This window comes from Ascaphus truei, chromosome 13, assembly GCF_040206685.1.
Source record: "Ascaphus truei isolate aAscTru1 chromosome 13, aAscTru1.hap1, whole genome shotgun sequence".
Lineage (NCBI taxonomy): Eukaryota > Metazoa > Chordata > Amphibia > Anura > Ascaphidae > Ascaphus > Ascaphus truei.
In genome coordinates this window covers 3,300,084-3,327,867 of record NC_134495.1, presented here as the reverse complement: position 1 = coordinate 3,327,867, position 27,784 = coordinate 3,300,084, and the positions used below count along the sequence as shown (strand labels likewise).

The 27,784-nt window shown below is 45.7% G+C and overlaps 1 protein-coding gene across 6 annotated transcripts in view; it reads right to left on the bottom strand.

Annotated features, from left to right (window-relative positions):
• NOS1 (nitric oxide synthase 1) overlaps positions 1-27,784 on the bottom strand; it is a 197,413-nt gene that overhangs the window by 116,499 nt on the left and 53,130 nt on the right. The window contains exon 1 of one of the 6 annotated variants that reach the window (XM_075568104.1): positions 18,532-18,630. The exons of the other annotated variants lie outside the window; for them this stretch is intronic. The gene's annotated coding sequence lies outside the window, so the exon portion shown is untranslated. Of the gene's footprint in view, positions 1-18,531; positions 18,631-27,784 lie in introns of those variants that run through there. 6 annotated transcript variants of the gene reach the window in all.

Sequence of the window (27,784 nt, the reverse complement as noted above, 5' to 3'; positions counted from 1 at the left end):
ATAAGACTATTGCTCCAAACGCAATGGACCACAGGGTCACAGAGTTACACGCCCTATTTCTGCCAGCCCTGAAGTGGCTGCACGTTTGTTTCCTTGCAAAGCGTGTGTAAAGGTGTTCTTGATTCTGCGAACACAAAGGTTACCATAGAAATAGAAGTAATTATTGGTAATACTAAGGTAAGTATTAGTAATTAGAACTAGCATCACAATGTGAAGGGCTTCGTACAGAGAGAGTTTGCTGTGCATCGTTTTGAGCTGCTTTCAAGAGATTTAACCCCTTCAACTGTAGATTTTGCTACTGGATGGGGTCTAAAATGCAGACATTTAGTTACCCTATAAAACCCCCTTTCCCCTAAATTGATCTTGGAACACAAAAAACACTTGATTAATCCTACAGTAGTGCTATCACAGAGCTGGTATCTCAACAGCCTGATAAGCACACAATCTAATTACCAGACATTTACATACAGCTACATAGTTACACAGCTACATAGTTACACAGCTACATAGTTACACCGCTACATAGTTGATGAGGTTGAAAAAAAAGACATGCATACATCAAGTTCAACCTATGTTAAATGTAATAAACTATCTTAGTAAAAAGCGCTGTACCTTCTATTCACCCAGACATAAGTCTGGTATTCCTGGAAAAAAAAAATGGTTATTTATTTTGATTCATCCATCTACAAATGTCATGTGTAATGTACACGAGATGTAATATTTCTCCAGCACAGGGAGCCCAGGCTGCTGCTTATTAACCTGATGCATATACAGCACATTGAATGTTGTGACTAATGAATTTATTGGCACTCATTCATCACACTGTATATATGGTTTTAGCAGCTAGGGATCATTTTCTGATGCTGATTTGTTTGAAAATTATTTTCACATAGACATTTTAGATTCTCATTATTCTTGTTTTAATAGACATTCAATAAATGTCTCTTTTTCTCGTATATAATGTGATCCAACACATTGGTTGTGATTGTGGGTACATATTATTGAAGTATGATGTATGACCATAAATGATGCAGTAGAGGAGTTGGGTTACTGTCAGAATATGACAAGGATTATGTGAAATGTTTACTCCAATATTATTCTGTCCAATTTACACCAAGCACGAGTCCCATGTATCCGTCCCTGATATACAATGCGATAGGGTATGTAATGCCCGCTGATATACAATGCGATAGGGTATGTAATGCCCACTGATATACAATGCGATAGGGTATGTAATGCCCGCTGATATACAATGCGATAGGATATGTAATGCCCGCTGATATACAATGCGATAGGGTATGTAATGCCCGCTGATATACAATGCGATAGGGTATGTAATGCCCGCTGATATACAATGCGATAGGGTATGTAATGCCCGCTGATATACAATGCGATAGGGTATGTAATGCCCGCTGATATACAATGCGATAGGATATGTAATGCCCGCTGATATACAATGCGATAGGGTATGTAATGCCCGCTGATATACAATGCGATAGGGTATGTAATGCCCGCTGATATACAATGCGATAGGGTATGTAATGCCCGCTGATATACAATGCGATAGGATATGTAATGCCCGCTGATATACAATGCGATGGGGTATGTAATGCCCACTGATATACAATGCGATAGGATATGTAATGCCCGCTGATATACAATGCGATAGGATATGTAATGCCCGCTGATATACAATGCGATAGGATATGTAATGCCCGCTGATATACAATGCGATAGGGTATGTAATGCCCGCTGATATACAATGCAATAGGGTATGTTATGCCCGCTGATATACAATGCGATAGGGTATGTAATGCCCGCAGATATACAATGCGATAGGGTATGTAATGCCCGCTGATATACAATGCGATAGGATATGTAATGCCCGCTGATATACAATGCGATAGGGTATGTAATGCCCGCTGATATAAATTGCGATAGGGTATGTAATGCCCGCTGATATACAATGTGATAGGGTATGTAATGCCCGCTGATATACAATGCGATAGGGTATGTAATGCCCGCTGATATACAATGCGATAGGATATGTAATGCCCGCTGATATACAATGCGATAGGATATGTAATGCCCGCTGATATACAATGCTATAGGTTATGTAATGCCCGCTGATATACAATGCGATAGGGTATGTAATGCCCGCTGATATACAATGCGATAGGGTATGTAATGCCCGCTGATATACAATGCGATAGGATATGTAATGCCCGCTGATATACAATGCGATAGGGTATGTAATGCCCGCTGATATACAATGCGATAGGATATGTAATGCCCGCTGATATACAATGCGATAGGGTATGTAATGCCGGCTGATATACAATGCGATAGGATATGTAATGCCCGCTGATATACAATGCGATAGGGTATGTAATGCCCGCTGATATACAATGCGATAGGGTATGTAATGCCCGCTGATATACAATGCGATAGGGTATGTAATGCCCGCTGATATACAATGCGATAGGGTATGTAGTGCCCGCTGATATACAATGCGATAGGTTATGTAATGCCCGCTGATATACAATGCGATAGGGTATGTAGTGCCCGCTGATATACAATGCGATAGGGTATGTAATGCCCGCTGATATACAATGCGATAGGGTATGTAGTGCCCGCTGATATACAATGCGATAGGGTATGTAGTGCCCGCTGATATACAATGCGATAGGTTATGTAATGCCCGCTGATATACAATGCGATAGGATATGTAATGCCCGCTGATATACAATGCGATAGGGTATGTAATGCCCGCTGATATACAATGCGATAGGGTATGTAATGCCCGCTGATATACAATGCGATAGGTTATGTAATGCCCGCTGATATACAATGCGATAGGTTATGTAATGCCCGCTGATATACAATGCGATAGGGTATGTAGTGCCCGCTGATATACAATGCGATAGGTTATGTAATGCCCGCTGACTCTGTGCTGCTCACCATATTTTTCCATTTTATTTTTTTTTACTTAGGTTAAGACATCTCTTTTTGCTCTTTTCAATGCGGCTTTTAGTTATAAAATCCAAGTGTATGAAATATTAGGCGTCAGGGTGGCAGCGAGGGAAGGGGCGGGGAGCGAGGGAAGGGGAGGGAGCGAGGGAAGGGGCGGGAGCGGGGGAAGGGGCGGGGGCGAGGGAAGGGGCGGGGGCGAGCGAAGGGGCGGGAGCGGGGGAAGGGGCGAGGGAAGGGGCGGGGGCAAGGGCAGGGGCGGGAGCGAGGGCATAAAAATTGAACTCTCCCCACAGCCCAGTGCAGGCTAAAGTCGAAAGGTTACCATGGTAACCTGAGAAGCTATATAAGACAAATATGCTTTCTAACACTTATTTTTTTTTTTAAATGTTTAAGTGCAGGTCATGCTTAGGGGGAGATTTGAACATTATAATAGTTACATTTATATAACTCTGGCGGGATTGCAGATTTGAAGACCCAGTTTATACAAATACTCAGTTTAAATACTCTGTATTTTTGTATACAATGATGCTAAAGTCCATACTGTACAAGATTATGTGCTGGTAATGCCACCCCTGAGATGCCATGATAAATAACAAAAAAATAGTTCTTGATCTTGAATTTAAAATCTCTCTCTGTATAACTTTGGGGGAGATTTGGATTCCTGCTGGTGAGGTCACAATTCTTTTTCTGATGCCACAAAAACATCAATTCATTGCAAGTGTCCCATTCATTGGGTAATACAGCGTATACAATACCCCCTTAGGCACCGTCGTTATTTAAAACCGGAATACCCCTTAGACACCCTTACTTGCCTCTTGCCTCAGATTGTGCTTGTGAAGATCTTCAGTCAGAAGATTGCAATCCCATTCATATGGATGAAGCTGATCTCCTCTCCAGCTGTAGGAAGTGTCTTCATGGAATATTACATTGGGGCAGTGGTTAGATAATGGTTAGATAGTGGTTAGTGCTTGGGGCTCCATTAACATGGTACTCCTATCTCAGAACAAGTCACATGGTAGAGAGAGAGAGAGAGCTGTTAATCACGTATTAACTAAATCTACCAAGACCTCCCACATTGAAGGCATCATGGAGGGCTTTGGTGTTCTCCAGCACCAAGGCAGCTCATAAAACCTTACACTACAAAAAAAAACACTTTACTTTGGATCAGGCAGAAAAAGCTTCTCATTGTTATGTGATTCAGTGACCATGAGAAATACATTAATCAAGTTTATCATCCAAGACTGGCATTAATGAGGGAATAAGTGAAGTAGCACTGAACAGCCCTTTCCTGCCAAAGCCGGGAGTTTTACATACAGCCAGCTCGCATTACCTGCCAAGGGTACAAATGGAGATTTTCCAACTCAATGGCTGACAAGCCTTTGAAAATTAACGTACCTAATGCTAAAATAACTTTACCGAAGTCACATTATTTATTCAATGGAAAAGGTTTGGGTAGAGTAATGGCATTTACATTGGAAAACAGCCGTAGGCTTCTTACACGAAGGTCGTTCAAGGTGTATTTTATTTGTGTTGTGAACATGTGCATACAATTGCAATCTACTGCACATTTAAACTGTGAACCTCTTCCTTAGTAAAAGCGATGGGATTTCATAGAAATTACCAAGCTTTTCAACAGCTCTGTAACACGACGACCTACTGCAGACACACTTACTGTATCCTTACATTATAAAGCAAGCTATTCATGTGCAAGATTACTACCGCTACAATTCTCTGAATATATAACCTATATTGTAAGCTCTTACATATATTTCATGCACTTATCCCCGTTCTATTATATTTTCCTGGCATTATGTACTGTACAATATTCCTGTTTGCATGGCTGCCATTGTACAGTATACAGGAGGAAATAGATAAATGCATGAACCTTTTCATTACTTTTCTTCATATATCATTTGCCATGAGAAGCACACACACAACTATTTGTGTTCCCCGTGCACACTCTAGAAATGCGTTTCCCAAAATTCTATATATTGGTCTGAAGCGGCCAGTAAGGCCATTTTCGGACGAAAATCCCCAAATAAAGACAATGAGCTCAAGCACCTGCTTCGGGCAATACACAAATAAGCCCTAAGAATTCCCACTAATGCTTGTGCAAAGTGAACACCATTACAGAGCACTAACTAGTTGTTTAACCTAATGGAAGACACAAATGAAGCCGCGACTAGAGACTGGCGGTTTTGGATCCGCAGCGGATCGGCCGGTTCCTTTTGGTCGGCGGATTCCAATCGGATCAATGTCAAAAAGAGCAATTTTTGCTTTTTGCTGATTTTTTAAAAATTATTATTACCAATACTCCGTGGATTCAGCGATTCTTAAGAATCCGCCAACGGGTTGCATGCAACGCGGATTTTTATGAATTAGCGCGGATTAAAACCGGCCAAATCCGTCTGCGGATTTTACACCGCGAGGAAATCCGGAAACGGATTTGGGGTGGGGGGGGGGGGGGAAGGGGAGGGAAATGCGAGGAAATCCGGAAACGAATTTGGGGTGGGTGGGGGGGGGGGGAGGGAAATGCGAGGAAATCCGGAAACGGATTTGGGGTGGGGGGTTGTTAGGGAAATGCGAGGAAATCCGGAAACGGATTTGGGGTGGGGGGTTGTTAGGGAAATGTGAGGAAATCCGGAAACGGATTTGGGGTGGGGGGGGGGGAAGGGGAGGGAAATGCGAGGAAATCCGGAAACGGATTTGGGGTGGGGGGGGAGGGAAATGCGAGGAAATCCGGAAACGGATTTGGGTGGGTGGGGGATTGTTAGGGAAATGCGAGGAAATCCGGAAACGGATTTGGGTGGATTCGACCGTCTCTGGCCTCAACGCACACATAAAACAAGACAATTTTATCGACTCTGAAGCAACAAAAACCTTATACAGATGTAGCCCGGCTCCCTCCTGTCCCCGGAGACAGTCTCTGCCCTGATCGTGCTGCCCGGGGGTCCATGTTTCCGAGTGGCACCCCACGCAGCGGAATCCTCCAGTCGTGACCACCGCAGTCACGTTAGCACTAGTATCAGGGCCACCGCAGTCACGTTAGCACTAGTATCAGGGCCACCGCAGTCACGTTAGCACTAGTATCAGGGCCACCGCAGTCACGTTAGCACTAGTATCAGGGCCACCGCAGTCACGTTAGCACTAGTATCAGGGCCACCGCAGTCACGTTAGCACTAGTATCAGGGCCACCGCAGTCACGTTAGCACTAGTATCAGGGCCACCGCAGTCACGTTAGCACTAGTATCAGGGCCACCGCAGTCACGTTAGCACTAGTATCAGGGCCACCGCAGTCACGTTAGCACTAGTATCAGGGCCACCGCAGTCACGTTGGCACTAGTATCAGGGCCACCGCAGTCACGTTGGCACTAGTATCAGGGCCACCGCAGTCACGTTAGCACTAGTATCAGGACCACCGCAGTCACGTTGGCACTAGTATCAGGGCCACCGCAGTCACGTTGGCACTAGTATCAGGGCCACCGCAGTCACGTTAGCACTAGTATCAGGGCCACCGCAGTCACGTTGGCACTAGTATCAGGGCCACCGCAGTCACGTTAGCACTAGTATCAGGGCCACCGCAGTCACGTTGGCACTAGTATCAGGGCCACCGCAGTCACGTTAGCACTAGTATCAGGGCCACCGCAGTCACGTTAGCACTAGTATCAGGGCCACCACAGTCACGTTAGCACTAGTATCAGGGCCACCGCAGTCACGTTAGCACTAGTATCAGGGCCACCGCAGTCACGTTAGCACTAGTATCAGGGCCACCGTAGACAGGTTTACTACATCTGTAGCACAGAAAGTGATACATCCTTAGTGTAGTAGCGCACACAAACCCCTTTAACATGGCTACCACCTCTGACATGCTCGCATGTATTCTAACCCAGATTATTCCATTACCATTCAAATGGGACGTCGGTACCTTAGCAGCGGATGTGACTGTATTATGCTCCAGGTGAAAATACCAAATTCCTGTACTTTAACCACATGTGAATTTGGTCCATAAGAATAAATTCCAGTCCTTTCCTATAGGTGGCAGCGAGTATTCACCGTTACCCCATATCCAGATGCAGATGTGTATTATATGCGGGTATCACGTACTACAGTAGGTTAGAAAGAGGCACAGAGCTTTGCAAGGAGTTTATAGTATTAATGCTCCACAGAGCCAGAAGAATAAGATGTGCATATCATAAACCATTGGGGTTAATTGTTATCGCACTCTGCCATTACATTTTTCTTTGTATAAATGATATTTAGTGTTATTAAATGTTCCAGCAGTTTGATCCCCTTCTGCCCTCGTCTTCTAATTTATTCATTTCTAATGAGGTAACCTGTTAGCATACGGGGATAAATGCCGGAAACGCCTTCACTGCCGGAGCAGCCTGAAATCTATTGCTACGAGCTCACAGTATCTTTGACTCTATTAAGAGTTAACTATTTGTGGTCGTGCTACACATGCAGATACAGTGGCGAGAAAAAGTTTGTGAACCCCTTAGGATTTTCATATATTTCAAACCTAAAATGATGTTACATGTTAATCAAAGTTCTAATAATAGATAAAGATAACCTGATCAAACAAATGACACAAAAACATGATGCTTTTTCAGCATTTATTTATCCACAAATGATTGAACATTCACTATCCATGTGTGAGAAAGTATGTGACCCTTTATATTCAGTACCTGGTGGCGCCCCCTTGAGCAGCATTGACTTAAACTGAGCGTGTCCTGTAACTGCTGGTCACTCTCACATCGGGTCTGAGGAATTGTGGCCCGTTCCTCCTTACAGAACTGCTTCGTCCCAGTGACATTTGAGGGCTTCCTTGCATGGACAGCTCGTTTCATGTCCTGCCAGAACATTTCAATGGGGTTTAGGTCCGGACTTTGACTAACCCATTCTAAAAAGGGGAACTTCTTCTTCTGCAGCCATTCTTTTGTAGATCCGCTTGTGTGTTTAGGATCATTGTCTTGCTGCATGACCCACTTTCGCTTCAGCTCACGGACGGATGGCCTGACATTCTGCTCTAGAATCTTCTAATACAAGACAGAATTCATGGTTGTGTCAATGATGGCAAGTCGTCCAGGTACTGAGGCAGCAAAGCAGCCCTAAACCATCACACTCCCACCACCATGCGTGACGGTTGAGATGAGGTTCTTCTGTTTGAACGCAGTGTTTGTTTTTTGCCAAATATAAAGTTTCTCATTAAAAAGTTTTATCTTTGACTCGTCAAAGGTTTGATTGTTCCAAAAGTCGTGTGGATCATCTATGTGCTCTTTGGCAAACTTCAGACGGGCAGCAATGTTCTTTTAAGAGAGCATTGTTTTGCTCCTGGCTATCCTTCCATGAACACCATTCTTGTTCAGTCTTTTTCTGATAGTTCAGTCACGAACACTCACGTTATCCAAAGTGAGAGTGGCCTGCAGATCCTTGGATGTTGTTCTGGGGTTCTTTGTGACTTCCTGGATGATTTGCCAGGTTGTTCTTAGAGAGATTTTGGTAGGGTGACCGCTTTTGGGTAGAGTGACCGTGGTCTTGAACTTTCTCCATTTGTCTTACAGTGGATTGGTGGAGCCCCGAATCCTTAGAAATGGTTTTGTAACCCTTTCTAGACTGATGAGCATCAATAACTGCGTTTCTGAGGTCCTCAGAGATTTCTTTTGATCGTGGCATGATGAGTTTCCGCACACCTGTATGGTGAAGACCAAACTCACAAAGTTTCTGATCTTTATATAGGGTGTGGCCTCCCAAACTCACCCCTGAAGATCTACCTAATTATTTAAACACCTAATTATTAAACCTCTAATTATCCCCTAAATTTAGCTGATAAAACCAGGGTTTCACTTACGTTTGCACATACCCTAACTCTTAATTATTCATGGTTTGTTTAATTCATACATAATTTTGTTTCAAAAGACATGGAATTGGTTAATATGAACCCTATTGGATATTTAAGAAAAGACTCGTTTTGATTCAAGAATTTTATCACGGAAAAATATGGAATTTCCGTAATTATTATTGGAGTTCACAAACCTTTTCTCACCACTGTAACTGCCCTTGTTGAATCTACTAGTTCACAGGAGTACAAGAAGAGTCTATGGGCCAGGTTAGTTGGCAGTGCTGAGCAATAAGGCACCTTAGGGCCAGTTCACTCAAATGTATTCCAAAGAGTCTTATGGATTAGCCCCACTTTATAAATATGGCCCTATTCATTTATACAGTGATAATATCCTTATACCCTGCTCACTTAAGGTAACTATGTAGTTGTGACCATGTATCTGTCATCATAACTCTGTGCCCAGGACATACTTGAAAACGAGAGGTAACTCTCTATGTATTACTTCCGGGTAAAACATGTTTTAAATAAATAATAGCCAGGTTTCCCTTATATGTGAAACGATTGGGCCAGAGTTTCTTTAGAATAGGTTGAGAAATAAGTAAAAAAAAAAAAATAGTTCAGTGTAGAAAGACCCCATGACTTCAGTTTGGCCCATGGGATATAGAAATTGAATCACCTGGTGGTTCAATTTTCCCTGATCTCTAAATGATTCGTGGGCAGCAGGTGGCCCAGGGGCTGCATGCAGCCCACTCTGGCTTCACCTGTGGCCCCCCAAGATCCTACCCCCAGCTAGAGCGATCCTGCTGACAGTAATGTGTGGCCCTTTCTAAATATACCATGTTACCTCCCACTGCTTTAAACCAAGAGGCTGATCTAAGAGTCTTTTATTCAGTCCAGGAGAAAATTAATTGGGGTGGTTGCACAATAATTACTTTCCTTGATAGTCCGCAGTCATTCAATAATCTCTCTTAATTAGAGATGTGCGAAGCTTTCCACCGAGTTCGCGAACCATGCAAAAAAATTTTTTACACAAAGTTGCGACTCAATCATTGCGGAGTCACAACACGGTCAAAATTAACCAAGCATTTCAGTTAATCATACTGCAATTAAAAATAGCACTTGTGAGCACATTCACATGTCTCACACAGGTCTGCAACCCTGCCCTTCCCCATTATCTCCTGGCATACAATGCTTCCACTGCAGCATATAATGTGCAATTAATGGTACTAACTCCCATCCAGAACCCGGAGCATGAACACTCCATCCAGAACCCGGAGCATGAAACTCCATGCAGAACCCGGAGCATGAACACTCCATGCAGAACCCGGAGCATGAACACTCCATCCAGAACCCGGAGCATGAACACTCCATCCAGAACCCGGAGCATGAACACTCCATCCAGAACCCGGAGCATGAAACTCCATGCAGAACCCGGAGCATGAACACTCCCTGCAGAACCCGGAGCATGAACACTCCATGCAGAACCCGGAGCATGAACACTCCATCCAGAACCCGGAGCATGAAACTCCATGCAGAACCCGGAGCATGAACGCTCCCTGCAGAACCCGGAGCATGAACACTTCCTGCAGAACCCGGAGCATGAACACTCCATCCAGAACCCGGAGCATGAAACTCCATGCAGAACCCGGAGCATGAACACTCCATGCAGAACCCGGAGCATGAACGCTCCATCCAGAACCCGGAGCATGAACGCTCCCTGCAGAACCCGGAGCATGAACGCTCCCTGCAGAACCCGGAGCATGAACGCTCCCTGCAGAACCCGGAGCATGAACGCTCCCTGCAGAACCCGGAGCGTGAACACTCCATGCAGAACCCAGAGCGTGAACACTCCCTGCAGAACCCCGAGCGTGAACACTCCCTGCAGAACCCGGAGCATGACCACTCCCTGCAGAACCCGGAGCATGAACACTCCCTGCAGAACCCGGAGCATGAACACTCCATGCAGAACCCCGAGCGTGAACAATCCCTGCAGAACCCGGAGCGTGAACAATCCCTGCAGAACCCGGAGCGTGAACACTCCCTGCAGAACCCGGAGCATGAACACTCCCTGCAGAACCCGGAGCATGAACACTTCATGCAGAACCCAGAGCATGAACACTCCATGCAGAACCCAGAGCATGAACACTCCATGCAGAACCCGGAGCATGAACACTCCCTGCAGAACCCGGAGCATGAACGCTCCCTGCAGAACCCGGAGCATGAACACTCCATGCAGAACCCGGAGCGTGAACACTCCATGCAGAACCCGGAGCGTGAACACTCCATGCAGAACCCGGAGCGTGAACACTCCATGCAGAACCCGGAGCGTGAACACTCCATGCAGAACCCGGAGCGTGAACACTCCCTGCAGAACCCAGGGCGTGAACACTCCCTGCAGAACCCGGAGCATGAATACTCCATGCAGAACCCGGAGCATGAATACTCCATGCAGAACCCGGAGCATGAACGCTCCATGCAGAACCCGGAGCATGAACACTCCCGCAGAACCCGGAGCATGAACACTCCCTGCAGAACCCGGAGCATGAACGCTCCATGCAGAACCCGGAGCGTGAACACTCCCTGCAGAACCCGGAGCGTGAACACTCCATGCAGAACCCGGAGCGTGAACACTCCCTGCAGAACCCGGAGCGTGAACACTCCATGCAGAACCCGGAGCATGAACGCTCCATGCAGAACCCGGAGCATGAAAACTCCATGCAGAACCCGGAGCATGAACACTCCATCCAGAACCCGGAGCATGAACACTCCCTGCACACATAAAACAAGACATTTTTATTGGCCCTGAAGCAGCAAAAACCATATAGCAATACATCCTTGTTTTAATAACTTGCTTTATTTATTAATTCAGTGGTGAAATTGGCTAGATCAGGGTGCATGAACACTCCATCCAGAACCCGGAGCATGAAACTCCATGCAGAACCCGGAGCATGAACACTCCATGCAGAACCCGGAGCATGAACGCTCCATCCAGAACCCGGAGCATGAACGCTCCCTGCAGAACCCGGAGCATGAACGCTCCCTGCAGAACCCGGAGCATGAACGCTCCCTGCAGAACCCGGAGCATGAACGCTCCCTGCAGAACCCGGAGCGTGAACACTCCATGCAGAACCCAGAGCGTGAACACTCCCTGCAGAACCCGGAGCATGAACACTCCCTGCAGAACCCGGAGCATGAACACTCCCTGCAGAACCCGGAGCATGAACACTCCCTGCAGAACCCGGAGCGTGAACACTCCATGCAGAACCCGGAGCGTGAACACTCCATGCAGAACCCGGAGCGTGAACACTCCATGCAGAACCCGGAGCGTGAACACTCCATGCAGAACCCGGAGCGTGAACACTCCCTGCAGAACCCAGAGCGTGAACACTCCCTGCAGAACCCGGAGCGTGAATACTCCATGCAGAACCCGGAGCATGAACACTCCATGCAGAACCCGGAGCATGAACGCTCCATGCAGAACCCGGAGCATGAACACTCCCTGCAGAACCCGGAGCATGAACACTCCCTGCAGAACCCGGAGCATGAACGCTCCATGCAGAACCCGGAGCATGAACACTCCCTGCAGAACCCGGAGCGTGAACACTCCATGCAGAACCCGGAGCGTGAACACTCCCTGCAGAACCCGGAGCATGAACGCTCCATGCAGAACCCGGAGCATGAAAACTCCATGCAGAACCCTGAGCATGAACACTCCCTGCAGAACCCGGAGCATGAACACTCCCTGCAGAACCCGGAGCATGAACGCTCCATGCAGAACCCGGAGCATGAACACTCCCTGCAGAACCCGGAGCGTGAACACTCCATGCAGAACCCGGAGCGTGAACACTCCATGCAGAACCCGGAGCATGAACGCTCCATGCAGAACCCGGAGCATGAAAACTCCATGCAGAACCCTGAGCATGAACACTCCATCCAGAACCCGGAGCATGAACACTCCCTGCACACATAAAACAAGACATTTTTATTGGCCCTGAAGCAGCAAAAACCATATAGCAATACATCCTTGTTTTAATAACTTGCTTTATTTATTAATTCAGTGGTGAAATTGGCTAGATCAGGGTGCACAAACTTTTCTATTCGCGCCCCTCCTGTCTGCTCTCCTGCCCCCCACCCCCCTCCTTATCTCCTCTCTGACTTCGGCGGTATGTGAAGTCATTTGACCCCTCTGTATCATTTGACGCCGTGTTGTCATGGCGATGCATCGCCGGAGAGCCGGCTGGGAGCAGGTAAGAGAAGTTACAGAGGCCTCACGCCTCCCCTGGGCAAAGAGCGCGGGGCCTCTGTAACCACCGCGCCCCCTTTAGAAAATTCTGCGCCCCCCAGTTTGCGCACCGCACAACACTAACACTAACCCATGAAATAAACCAATGTATTTTAAAAAATGACTACTGTATGCAAAGCTTTTTCTCATATATTATCCAAACTAAAGAATCTCATCCTTACTAAGCCTGTTCCCTATTGTTTATTGGATGGAGGGTATCAGACAAGTGTTGTTGACGTCTGGATTGTAGTTGAGCCGTGTGGCACGGTTACAAGGTTAAGTGCTAGGGAGGTCTCAGTGGTATACTATAAGTGGCTCGTTAGCTGCAAAGTCATCAATGGTGACAAAGTGTCCAACTCAACTCGCACAAACCACTCCAGTTGTTACCTGTGGAATATTGGTTATGCTGGAGAGACCGCAGGAAATGCTCGGCGAATCTCTCGCGAAATGTGACTGCGCTGTGATTCACGGGCAAAGAAGCAAATTGATGGTGGAAATGTGTGATTGCTGAGAAACTTGTAGCCCTTAAAAGTTCTGCACACGGGTTCCCCAGGAGACGATTTTGGTTTAAGAACCGTAAAATAGTTTGCGAATGCATTTTGGAAAGTTTTGCACATCTGTACTCTTGCATTTACCCGACAGATAAGAAGGGATAATGATTAGAAATATAGTCAGCTTTTGACGAGCGCTTTGTAGATGGCCACTGATTGCAGATGTTTGCAGCTACTTCACCCCATCTTTTGTTCCAATGAGCTGCATTCTTTGTGTAGGAGTGGGACCTGCCACAGACAGAATGTTGTGCAAAGCGACGAAGGTCCTTCTGGTACTGGCGGGGTATCCGCTTAAATAACGTACAAATAAGTTGAATTCATGTTTTGCATAAAGACTTGCTCGTTACAGCTCACTGTGTACACAGAAGAGAGACAGAGAAAAGAACATGTCAAGTTTGTAGTCGTCCAAGTTATGATGGGTTCTTTGTGTGTTTGTGTATGGGGAACACCTGCACGCTTTGAGCCTGGAGAGCCTGCTTAGCCAGCATATGCTCAATATGTTCTTACATCTCAAACCAACCAGGGACAGGATCCACTGAATACAACTTTCCTGAGGGCTCTTGTTACTAACGCAACGAGAAAGTCACATTATGTCACACAGAGAGAAAGGGCCTGATTGTAGAAAGCATGCAGGTGTTTGGGATGCTACAGTGTTGCAATGAGGTTGGAGAGGACCATGAATATGCTATCCAGCAGAACTTTGTTGCTTAACCCCTGCAGTCCCAAATGCCCCTGCAAACCCTTGTCAGCACCATTAGCATTAGATTTAAACAGAGGCTGCCCAAAGCCTCCCATACAGCGCCATTAATGTGCACAGTGCTGGACGTACCGGTTTGCAGCAGAATGAGCCCCTGTCACAAATAGCTTCCAATTCTATTTCTGCCACCTGAGAAAATGGAAGATAAAGTGACACGTGGAGAGCTGACACGAAGGTTTCAGTGAGTGTTGTTACCCAATATACTAGTCCAGTCCTGTTTGCAATCTGTAGCCATGTGTTACAAGTGAGATATAGCTAAGGCCGCACTTGTAGTGCCGGCGACGTCGCCCGAAAACAAATGCATTGCCGCCGCCGCCGCGTGCGCATACAGTAAGCGTGACAATGCGACGGAGCGACGTCGCCGTAACTGGTAGCCGGCAAAATTTGATTTTTCAAGGGCTGTCGCCTCATGTGACAGCCCTTTAACCAATCAAATGGCCGGAAATCCGCGCCGCCGCGAAATATAACTTTCGCCTGTGGCGACGGGTGACGTCACCATCGCCATTGACGGCACTATAGGCACGGCCTAAGTTATATAGTGAAGAATGTCCATGTCTTCTCTGGGCCCAGAAGTGGCAGCTCTAGATTTCATCTTATGGATAAACATGCAACCCTTTCCGACGCCAATAAGAATAATTATTATATGATTTGGTAGGGAGGGAAAGCGGGTGATGGAGAGTGACTCTATATTAATATCCTTCTCTCCTTACATGCCACCGACATTAGTTATGCTGCTCAACCAGAATTATAAAGGGATATATTAGTATATTTTTGCATATATGCATATATTAGTTGCACACATCATTTGTGAGTCTCAGAAGTGTCAGTATCTCTCGCTTTCTCTCTCCCCCTCTTCGTCCATCTCTCTCCCCCTCTCCGTCCATCTCTCTCCCCCTCTCGCTTTCCCTCTCCCCCTCTCCCTCCATGTCTCCCCCCTTTCGCTTTCTCTCTCCTCCTCTCCCCCTCTCGCTTTCTCTCTCCCCCTCTCCCTCCATCTCTCTCCCCCTTTCGCTTTCTCTCTCCTCCTCTCCCCCTCTCGCTTTCTCTCTCCCCTCTCCCTCCATCTCTCTCCCCCTCTCGCTCCCCCTCTCCCTCCATCTCTCCCCCTCTCGCTTTCCCTCTCCCCCTCTATCTCTCTCCCCCTCTCCCTCCATCTCTCTCCCCCTCTCCCTCCATCTCTCTCCCCCTCTCGCTTCCCCTCTCCCTCCATCTCTCTCCCCCTCTCGCTTTTCCTCTCCCTCTCTCCCTCCATCTCTCTCCCCCTCTCGCTCCCCCTCTCCCTCCATCTCTCTCCCCCTCTCGCTTTCTCTCTCCCCCTCTCCCTCCATCTCTCTCCCCCTCTCGCTCCCCCTCTCCCTCCATCTCTCTCCCCCTCTTGCTTACCCTCTCCCCCTCTCCCTCCATCTCTCTCCCCCTCTCCTCCATCTCTCTCCCCCTCTCGCTTTCCCTCTCCCCCTCTCCCTCCATCTCTCTCCCCCTCTCGCTCCCCCTCTCCCTCCATCTCTCTCCCCCTCTCGCTTTCCCTCTCCCCCTCTCCCTCCATCTCTCTCCCCCTCTCGCTTTCCCTCTCCCCCTCTCCCTCCATCTCTCTCCCCCTCTCCCTCCATCTCTCTCCCCCTTTCGCTTTCTCTTTCCCCCTCCCGCTTTCCCTCTCCCCCTCTCCCTCCATCTCTCTCCCCCTCCCGCTTTCTCTCTCCCCCTCTCCCTCCATCTCTCTCCCCCTCCCGCTTTCTCTCTCCCTTTTATGCACAATGGGAATTTAATTTGTGACAATGACACTAAAGCAGCGGTCACCCTACATTTTCCAGTTTCCCAAACCTGTGTGAAAGTTTTGCTCATCATACAGCAGTTAAGATGCAGGAAATTATTCTGGCTTATGACACGCAAATAAGCACACACAGTGTTATTTAGCAAAAGGTCCCCCCTACAGAACTTGGGCAAAAAGGACACCACATGTGTCATCGGAAAAACATCCTACGGCTTTCAATGGAACTCCTTTTCTTTGACAAATCTAGATTTGCCCCAGTTTTGCAGGGAGGGAGACTTCATTCCCCATTGATGTTTCAGCTTCCGATTGCCCCGGTGGGACAGAAGTCAATGTGGTGGTCACTTGGATTCCCCTAATGGGAAGCAGATCAACTAAGGAGGTAAATATCTCCAGAGCCATGATTAGCTGGAGCTAACAAAAAAAGTGGGTTCAGCTCCAGAAGCCCCAGTGGGTTCAGCTCCAGAAGCCCCAGTGGGTTCAGCTCCAGAAGCCCCAGTGGGTTCAGCTCCAGAAGCCCCAGTGGGTTCAGCTCCAGAAGCCCCATTGGGTTCAGCTCCAGAAGCCCCAGTGGGTTCAGCTCCAGAAGCCCCAGTGGGTTCAGCTCCAGAAGCCCCAGTGGGTTCAGCTCCAGAAGCCCCAGTGGGTTCAGCTCCAGAAGCTCCAGTGGGTTCAGCTCCAGAATCCCCAGTGGTTTATATTCTGTAAAGTTCTGCTTTAAAAAAAAACCCACAGAACATCATATTGTCCACAAGAACGACACGTATTAAAATAAAATTAATGTAAAAAACTGGGGTTTAATAACAGATATTATAGCCCTCTATATCAATGGCTTAGAAGGAGTTCAATCAGAATTTGCCTCCAAATCAAACTCAAAGTAGAACCCAAAACCATATATACTGTGCGAGTGGCAGTCCTGCAATAATCCCGTGTAAAAGAAGGGATATCTTTTTAATTATTTTAGAACATGGTTTTTCAAAGGAAGAAAAATGTCTCCAATGTTGGGAGACACTTTAGTAAAGGTTACCCCCTCCTCCCAATATCCATCCAGGGCATCTTTATGTGCAAATTGACCATTAACTTAACATCTTCCCATAATGATTAATGAATATGACATTACAGAAAAGGGTTTGGAACAAATCATTAAACGGTGATAAATGCAGCATTGGTTCTCTTAGATAAATGGAGTTTATGACAGAAATGAAGAGGGATCGGTCCTCCGATAGGTTGCAGCGTGGTAAGTCAGGCTCTGGGAGGGGTGCTTCTGTTTTAGGGGTGTTTGGGAAACCTGCCATGTAATTCCTTCCTCATAAAATATTCTTTGTTCCCCATTATTAACCTATTGGCTGCCAGCAATTGCTCTATATGGTGAGTGTTAGCTCAGTGGCAGGACTACGGTTAACACCTACAGGTAGGGTGACCAGACGTCCCATTTTAGCCGGGACAGTCCCGTTTTTTTGGACTTTGTCCCAGGTCTCGACTTTAAAAAGGAAAAAAAATTGCCCGTTTTTTTCCGGCACTTGCCGGCTGCTTGTGCACATGTGCGGCCGGCAAGCACCCATAGGCCCATAGATAACTAGTTAAATTGATTTATTATAATTTGTTATATGATCAGAAGAACAACAAATTATAATAAAACAATTTATCCTCCTATAGTAACCCATATTTGAGAGACATGGTGATCACTGCATGTGGTTGGCATTTACCTCAAATATATAGGATGGTTTACAAGTATAAAATACATTTAATATACATCTTTTTGTCGTCTTTTTTCGTTCCTTTTTAAATATTTTATTGAATTAATTATGTGTGTATTTTGTTTTGTTGTATGTAACATTATAATCTATATACCTACATACATTCATGTACCCAAATATTCAATTATAGGCCTTTTATGCCATCATTGAGAATTGTTATATTAATTGACACATAGCCTGGTTGATACACACATGTACACCAATGGTATAAACATGAATGTACACATATTTATATATGAATTTGATCTGTCTACAGTGGTATGTGTTTTTGAGGTTGTATATTTCAAAATATTTGTTATATGTTTTCATTTGACAACTCAATTGATATATGTTTATCTTTTGGCTTTATAGCCATTAATTGATTTCATGTGTTTATTTAATCATCTCATTAGCCAAGATCTTGTTTGATTGGTTTATGCAAATATAAATACTTATGACGTACATCCGTCATTTATCCCCTGATGAAATCACCCAAGTGTAAAGAAACGCGTAGGGAATGCTGGTGTGACCTAGTGACAGCTATCACACCATACCTATCCATACCTTGGACTTTACTAAGACTCTGGGACGCTGCCGCGCGCTGGCGATCTATCCCCTAAGGTCCTACCTTCATTTTCCTCCTATCCGGAACCACTGGTTGGTTCAGTTTGTTTCCGGGCGACATCGGGAGAGGTTGTGCGTTCTCTGGGGCTCCTGCTGGACGGAGGCTCAAAGGTGCCGGGACTACATGTGGGAGCAAGGCGTGGGAGCAGAGCGGTGATGTCCGGCGTCTGGTGAATGAGTATTACTCATTACGTGCTTGATTTACTATTTTTGTTTGTGAGTTTAAATTTGTTGGACTTTTACTGGGAACATTAAATTGTGTATTTTTTCATATTACACTAGTATCGGGTGCTTTCTTTCTTCTCGTGTATATATATATATATACACAGACACTCCAGAATGAAAGAAGGTGACATTTAATTGCTCAATGTTTCAGCTCACGTAAGAGCTCTTGAGAAAGGCTTATGTGTGAGCTGAAAAGTTGAGCTATTAAATGTCACCTTTTTGTTTAATTCTGGAGAGCCTATCCTTTCTTTGTTCTTTATACCATTATTCTTGTTGGTATGCACCCTGCATAATATATACATAAAATAAATGTTTCTGTGGAACGCAAAAGTAGCAGAATATAACCAGATTAGCTGAAGATATACAGTGGTGACTTATCTTCTAGTGATGCATGCAGAAGAGTCGGAATCTCCACTCCAGGCCAAAACAACATATGAAATAGAGAAAATATACAGCACACACTGCTCTTCAATACAAAGTACAACATTTATTCCATGTGATACAGAAAAAGTATAAAAACAGGCAACGTTTCGGATCTAAGTGGTCCTTTGTCAAGCTTGACGTTGCCAGATGTTACACTTTTCCTGTATCACATGGGATAAATGTTGTACTGTTTTATTGAAGAGCAGTGTCTATTGCGGATTCTCTAATATATATATGTGTTTGTGTGTGTGTGTGTGTGTGTGTGTATGTCTTAAATCTCGTGGTGACACTAGAGTGGATGAGTACTGTCTGTGCTCGGATGCCCTATTTCTGATACCTGTACGTTTGCAGAAAATAACTAATTATTGTGGATTGCTCCATGATGTAGCTATGACGTCATCAGTTCTGGAACGCCAGGGGCCCATGACGTAGAAGCTGGATCATGGGATCTTTGCTCATTTGCTAGGGATGAGGAAGTCGGATGGCGACCTGCACGGAAAAGGAACATAAGAGGAGACTCCTCGTCCATTCGTGCCATCGATGACATTGCGATGGCTCCCAAGGAGCGACCATATGATCGTGACATGTCTGGAGGGGTTAGGGAAGCTTTGTTCCGTGGCCCTTCCAGCACCAAAGGGGTTAATGGGAAATGTACTCTTACCTTTACTTATTCAAGAAAGGAAGGAAACCATTATACAGAATACATCTTTTGTATCCCAGGGATCCACTATATCTCAGTGAGAGCTCAATGTGCTAGAGTACTTCACAGTGACCGCCTCTCCACGTTATTATAGTTATACTCGGCATTGACACTTCATATTTCACCATTATGGACACAAATGGCCAACTCTATCATACTGTACAGAATCTCTGCAGAGTAACCACTATTTAGAACTTCATGCTGATACAGTAACGGAGTTAGATCACTGAGAGATTGGGACTCTGGGGTTACTCTGAGACCTCTTGTCAGTCTGTGCTCAGGGTCCATGGGAAACAATGTTTAACCAATTCCAAATAAAAGCAGCAGACTGACATATGTATTTAAATATGTGCAACAACTTGCTGTTCCTCGATTTATTAACACTCGGGGGTTTATTTATCAGTCTCCTGGCTGCAAAACTAGGGCAAAATTGGTGCAAAACAGCAGATTAACAGAGGAAAAATACACGGGATTCCTTTTTTGTGTATATCTGGTGCTATTTTTCCCCCAGTTGTGCAGTCAAAAGACTGATAAATAACCCCCTAAAAAAGATACATGTTCTCTTAGGCCCAGATCCACAAAACGGTGCTAAGCTTTAGTATGCCTTTACTCCCATTCGGTAAAGGTGTGCTAAAACGTGGCACCTTTCTGTGGATCTGGGCATTAGGGAGAAGTTGGGTAATGCACAGTTAATAATGCAACTTCCATTCATTTGAATTAACTGTGCATTAATCTGCGTCTCACTATATTGAATAGGGAGCTTTGCTGACTTAAAGGGTTAAAACAAACAACTACTTGTAGAACCTGATACATCAGACTCGTTGAGTTTGGACGAGTTAGATCTGCTGTTCTTGCCACTAAACCTCTCGAGACGGGATAGAGAAGTCAGTGGTAAGGACACTGCCTCTAAATCAGGTGGGCACAAGTCCAAATGCAAGTGTCAACTCTCCTTATAAACTTGGGCAAATCCCTTCAATCCAGAATTAGATTGTAAGCTCTTTGGCGCAGGGACTCACCTTTAGCAAATTCCGTCTTCCCCCCCCAATCTCCATTTTCCCACTTGGTGAATTCACACAACATACTGTATACATACTAACTTCATACTGAAATGAAGTATATCCACACTGAACAGACGAGGGGGCATGATGTACATGATAATGAACTTTGTACTCGTCCTCTCCACACAAGTCAATCTTGTTTACCAGAGGTGCTAACAATGCTAATTTGCATCACAAAAAGTGCAAGTGCAACCAAGGAATTCAAAATGGATAGTGCCAACGTTGCTGGTTGGCACCAATAATGAATCCTATCATTTGTTTTTCTTACCCTTTTCGCTGCCCTTCTGGTGTACCAGGTTACATCATCAGCAAATGTTTGCTTTCTACGGAGTGCTCCGGGTAAACGCTCAGACGGGGCGGCCAGGTCTGAGGCATCAGTGTTCTGTATACGGGGAACACAGGCTTCGTGCGACATGGAACGGGGAACTGCCCGGGGTTTGGGGGCACTTTGATGCCACCGCCAACGCAGCCCCTGTCACTCAAAGGGTTAATAGATTCTGAATGACATGAACATTTTGAATCGGAGAAACCCCAGTTTATATTCTAGGGTTATTTGTGACCTAATCCATAAATTCTTTATAATCCAAAACTGAGCAAACTCTTTTTAGGCAAAACCCAAAGAATTTTGAGAATTGAACCCTAAAAATGCCAAGATTATTGTCCATCGCTATAATTTTATTCATTCACAAGTGGGCTGGGATGTCAACCTGAAAGGACCAAAGTAAGTGATTTGTGGGTTTCTGGACAAAAAAAAGGGGATCCTTTGAAGTAAATGGGAACATTGATACTAAAAATCAGTGAGTTCTGCCTCTGAATGAGATTACTGGTATCTTTAGCGGGGTTAAAGAAAGGCAGGAAAACCCCACACATTAAATGTGGCAAACAGTGTAACACAATCTTACTGCCAGCAGTGTCTGTGATAAGAACAGAGCAACAGATCAATCTAATTAAAACCAGGATACTGATAAAGAAATCTCTCTGCAGTGTCCATGCATACATCTCAGACAGGTTCTGCAGGAAAGATTTAGGGAACAGGCTGTATCTCCATAATACTGCACTAATGAAGCAGAAAGTCTTCACGGATCAAGAGGAGGCAAAACTGCAAACAAGTCCCAACCGCAAATCCAGTCCCAACAGGTCAGGTTTTCAGGATATCCTGGCTTCATCACAGGTGGTGCAGTCAAAGACTGAGCCACTGTGCTGAAGCAGGGATATTCTTAAAACCGGACCTGTTGGGACTGGAGTTGCCCACCCCTGCCCTAAAATAAATTTTTTACTTATTTGCTTCTTGTTTACGAATCAGTCCGTTTCTATTTTTTCCTCGTCTGTTCCATTAAAAAAAAAATTCTGCAAAACGCGATCGGGTAGACAGATTGTTGGGAGGGGCTGGGATTGACCCGGCGGTCTTGGTACATGTTGGCACCAATGACAAAGTTAGAGAAAGATGGATGGTCCTAAAAAAATGATTTCAGTGATCTAGGCCAAAAGCTTAAGGCAAGGACCTCCAAGGTAGTATTTTCTGAAATACTACCAGTGCCATGCGCTACCGCAGGGAGACAGTCAGAGAGAGATCAGGGAGGTTAATGCATGGCTAAGAAAGTGGTGCAGGAAGGAGGGGTTTGGGTTTTTAGAGCACTGGGACTCCTTTTCTGATAGGTGCAATCTTTATTCTAGGGACGGATTGCACCTCAATGAAGAGGGATCTTCTGTGCTAGGGGGGAGAATGCTAAAAAGGTTGGAGGAGATTTTAAACTAGTATGGAGGGGAATGAAACAGATAATGAACTAAATAGAATAGAGGAGGATACAAGGTGGTATGGAGGTAGAATGGAGGCAAGTGCGAGTTTGACAAGCAGTGAGACATCCATAGTAAATACAGATAATACTAGAAAACTTCTAAAGAGTAAACCAAGTTGGCGCAGAAAGGAAGGAGCAGATAAGATAATAGTAAAGACTGGAAAAAAACTGAAATGCATGCTTGCTAATGCAAGAAGCCTCACAGATAAAATGGGGGAGCTTGAATTAATAGCTGCAAGGGAGCAGTATGATATCATAGGCATTACTGAAACATGGTGGGATGAAACGCATGACTGGGCAGTTAATTTAGAGGGTTATTCCCTTTTTCGGAATGATCGAGCAAATAGAAGAGGAGGTGGAGTATGTGTATATGTTAAACCGGATCTAAAACCTATTATAAGGGAAGATGTTTATGAAGGGAATGATGAAAATATAGAGACTTTGTGGATAGAAATTAGCAGTGGAGGTAAAAGTATAAAGAAAATGTTTGTGGGAATATGCTATAAACCACCAAATATCTGTGAGATTGAGGAAGCTAAAATACATTTGCAAATGGAGAAGGCATCAAAACTGGGTCATGTTTGCATAATGGGGGATTTTAATTATCCAGACATAGACTGGGGCAATGAGATTAGCATTACAACATTGGAAACAGGTTTTTGGGGGTGCTTAAAGACAATTATATGACCCAAATTATCAAGGAACCAACCAGGAGAGGAGCAATACTAGATTTGGTCATATCAAACACTGTAGAAGTAATAGCAAATATTCAAGTCCTGGAACATTTTGGTAACAGTGATCATAACATGGTCTCATTTGAAATAAATGATCAAAAAACAGATTACTTGGGTTCAACAAAGACCTTAAACTTTTTAGAAAGGCAGATTTTAATAAACTGAGGACTAATCTACAAGTAATACATTGGGGTGATGTTTTTGCAGGGAAAATGTAGAAGATAAACGGGCAGTCTTTAAAACATTGTTAGAAAAGCACACGTATCAGTGTATACCCTTGGGTAATAAGTATAAAAGAAATAAGTCAAAACCAATGTGGCTAAATAAACAGGTAGTGGAGGAAATGGACAAGAAGAGGAAGGCGTTTAGATTCTTTAAGTCAGACGGGACGGAGGCATCGTATCAGAATTATAAGGAATGTAACAAATTGCAAAAGGGCAATCAAATTAGCAAAAATGGATAATGAAAAAAGGATTGCAATAGAAAGTAAGAACAACCCTAAAAAGTTCTTTAAGTACCTTAATAACAAAAAAAAATGAGAAAAGAAAATATAGGACCCTTTCAGTGTGAGATGGGTAGGCAGATTATTGGAGATAAGGAAAAAGCAGAGGTATTAAACACATTCTTTGCCTCTGTGTTTACCAGGGAAGAATCAAGTTCAATAGTAGTGCCGCAGGAGGAAGCCACAACCTCCATATTAATGAGCAATTGGTTAACTGAGGAAGAAGTTCATAAGCGACTTGATAAAAGTAAATAAGGCACCTGGCCCCGATGGTATACATCCAAGAGTTCTCAAGGAGTTAAGCTCAGTAATAGCCAAACCATTATATTTAATATTCAAGGACTCCATTTCCACAGGCTCAGTACCACAAGATTGGCGTAAAGCAGATGTGGTGCCTATATTTAAAAAGGGAGCTAGATCACAACCGGGGAATTACAGACCTGTAAGCCTGACTTCAATAGTGGGGAAACGACTTGAAGGTTTAATACGGGATAATATTCAGGAATACCTGATGGAAAACATGGTCACCATACTGTAGCATAATGTTGTTATCTTCCAATAATGTGACGTTAGATCAGATTTCGGGGGATATTCCAGTAGCTGGGAGACATGCATATCCGTGAGGAACGAGCCCCTTTTGCTCGGATATGCAGGTTCCCGTATTCTGTAAGACCTTCTCGTGTGCCCACACTGTTAGAAAGGCGGATTTAGAAGTAGTTTCATTCCGGCTCTGCAAATCTGAGCTGTAGGACAAGAATGTCTCAAACACCATAAGTTACAACCTCCCCGTGCCCCAGATACACACCCCTCCCCCAGCTACACACACCTCCCCCTCCCCAGCTACACACGCCTCCCCCATCCCCCAGCTACACACGCCTCCCCCGTCCCCCAGCTACACACGCCTCCCCCTCCCCCAGCTACACACACCTCCCCCGTCCCCCAGCTACACACACCTCCCCCGTCCCCCAGCTACACACGCCTCCCCGTCCCCCAGCTACACACGCCTCCCCCTCCCCCAGCTACACACACCTCCCCCCTCCTCCAGCTACAACCACCTGCCCCCTCCCCCAGCTACACACACCTCCTCCCTCCCCCAGCTACACACACCTCCCCCTCTCCCAGCTACACACACCTCCTCAAGCTACACACACCTCCCCCCTCCCTCAGCTACACACACCTCCCCGACCCGCACACACCTCCCTCTCCCCCAGCTACACACACCTCCCCCCTCCTCAGCTACACACACCTCCCCCACCACCAGCTACACACACCTCCCCCAGCTACACACACCTCCCCCCTCCCCCAGCTACACACACCTCCCCCCCCAGCTACGCACACCTCCCCCACCCACACACACTTCCCCCACCCACACACACCTCCCCCAGCTACGCACATCTCCCCCGTAACCCCAGCTACACACACCTCCCTCAACCCCAGCTACACACACCACCCCCCACCCCCAGCTACACACACGTCCCCCAGGTACACACACTTCCCCCAGTTACACACACCTCCCCCTCCCCCAGCTGCACACGCCTCCTCTAGCTAAACACACCTCCCTCCTCCCCCAGCTACAACACATTGTGATGGTGAGGGGGTAACCAGGCTCACTAATAAAGGTTAAGCCCGTTTGGTTACCTCTGATCCATGTATTGGGGCTCAGGAGTGTTAGCTCTTGAGCCTAACTGTTGTATAACCTTACAGTGAAATTATGCGGTAATAAAGTATTTGATGTGTTTTTACTTTTCCAGGAGTGCCAGCGAGCAGGGAGTGCCAGCGAGCAGGGAGTGCCAGCGAGCTGGGAGTGCCAGCGAGCAGCGATTCCTGTGGTATGAGTTTCAAGGGGGTGTTTGCGGAGAAAGTGTTGGCAGAATGTGCCTAGCTAGTCAGGGCTCAGAGTTGCTGGTTCCCCTAAAAAATTACCCATGAATCAGGTCTGATTCCTGTATATAAGTAGGCACATTGTCCCGGCAATATCTCCCCTTGAAAACGCTTTTGGGACTCACCACTAGGGGTCCCCTGCTTCAGCACAGACCAGAAAGGCAAACAGGGCATAGGGATGTGAGGTGTCCCTGAAACAGTCAAGGAGTCCCTAGGTTAATGGCAATACCCATTAAATGCCCAGGTCACCCAGAACCGGTATAGGTTCCCCAAACCAATATTCTTTAAAAAAGTGTACTTTATATTGTGTGTTGTGTTTACTGTAAGGCTCTATGCAGTCAGCTGGGGCATATGATTAAGGTGCAAGCTAGTCTGCCTAGAATCCGTACATGAGAGATAAATGGGATGTTGAGAGGTGTCGGGGTGCTAAGTGGATGGGGCAGGGTGGAGTACTGGGTCCGGAGAACAGAGACCCCCCCGGTGGGGGGGACCCTCTGGTTTGCTAGACTTTTGGCTCCCTGCATGTTTTGTCCTTTTTTTCTCCTTTTCCTGAGGTCACAGCTCAACAGAAGAAATTTCAAGCATAATCTTCTACACCTCACCTCAGCACCAGAAAAGATAATTTCCAGCCTAGTTTTTACCCCAGTTCCCAAGTAAGTGTGTCTTTTTCCTATAGTTTGTGTATCATTGTGTGTATGCCTTTTCTTGTGAATAAATTTACAATTTATTTAATTAACTTGTTTTTGCTCAATGCATGATCCTGGTTAAAAGGTGTAAATACCTGGTCTCCCGTGACACACATCTCCCTCCTCCCCCAGCTACACATACTTCCCTCTCCTCCCTACCTTGGGGTGAGCAGCTGTGCTGTCCTGCGCCGGTTCGGGGACTCCCCAGCTCCCTCCTCCAGATCTCCCCTTTCCTGTTGGGTAGAATTTGGATCCCAGCACCGACAGGAGGAGGGAGAGGAGAGAGCGGGGCCCCTCGAAGGCACCGGGCCCAAGGCAACTACTTTGCTCGCCTTCTCCTACGGCCGGGACTCTGCTGGGCATGCACTTACTTAATTAATATGCCCAATTAACAATTCTATTTTAATTTCTGCCCTTCTCCCTACTGGCTAACTCATACTTTGCTGATTTTGTTGTTGCCTTTTTGGGTAATAATCCCATTTCTAGCAGCCTTTAATAGTTCTGTAGCTAAGAACGTGCTAACTGTAGTTAGGAAGTGACTTTCTGTAGTTAGGAAGTGACTTACTGTAGTTAGGAAGTGACTTACTGTAGTTAGGAAGTGACTTACTGTACACAGTTTAGATCTTAGAGAACAATAGCTAATGAGGGAAGAAGAGATTGCTCCGTGTCTGGCATCGGCCACTAGTCTGGGTCTTGGTTTCCAGCACGGCAGCTTGGTGACAGCAATCACGCCGTGTCTGGGCTCAGGCTCTAGTCTAACCTGTCCTGTTGGTGGCTCTTGAGGACTGGAGTTGCCCACCTCTGATGAGTGTGATAGTGCCTGCTGTACGTCTGTGGGGTCTGCAAGACTACTCATGCATCCCTTGACAACAGCAGTCCAAACTGCCGTTTTTATTTTTTTAAATTAAAAAAAAAAAATGTTTCCCTTTTAATATGTGCATCAATATAATCCACACAATGATAAGTAATTAGCTAAGCTGCCGATCGATCAGTTCCCCTGTAATCGATCAGCGAAGATTCAGCTCAGGGGGTCACTAAATGGCTGTCAGTGCAGCAGAAGAGGACCAAAGATGCAAAGTTCTGTGGGGAAGATCATGTGACCAGGCAGTCGCTAGATACAATTGGTTAACTGCTAGAGAGAGGGCAGGGCTCAAAAAGGGGTGTGCCAGAGCCTGTTTCAGAAGAGGAAGGGGATGTGACTTTGTAAATTGTTGCTATATAAACAGAAAAAATGCTTGTTACATTATAATAT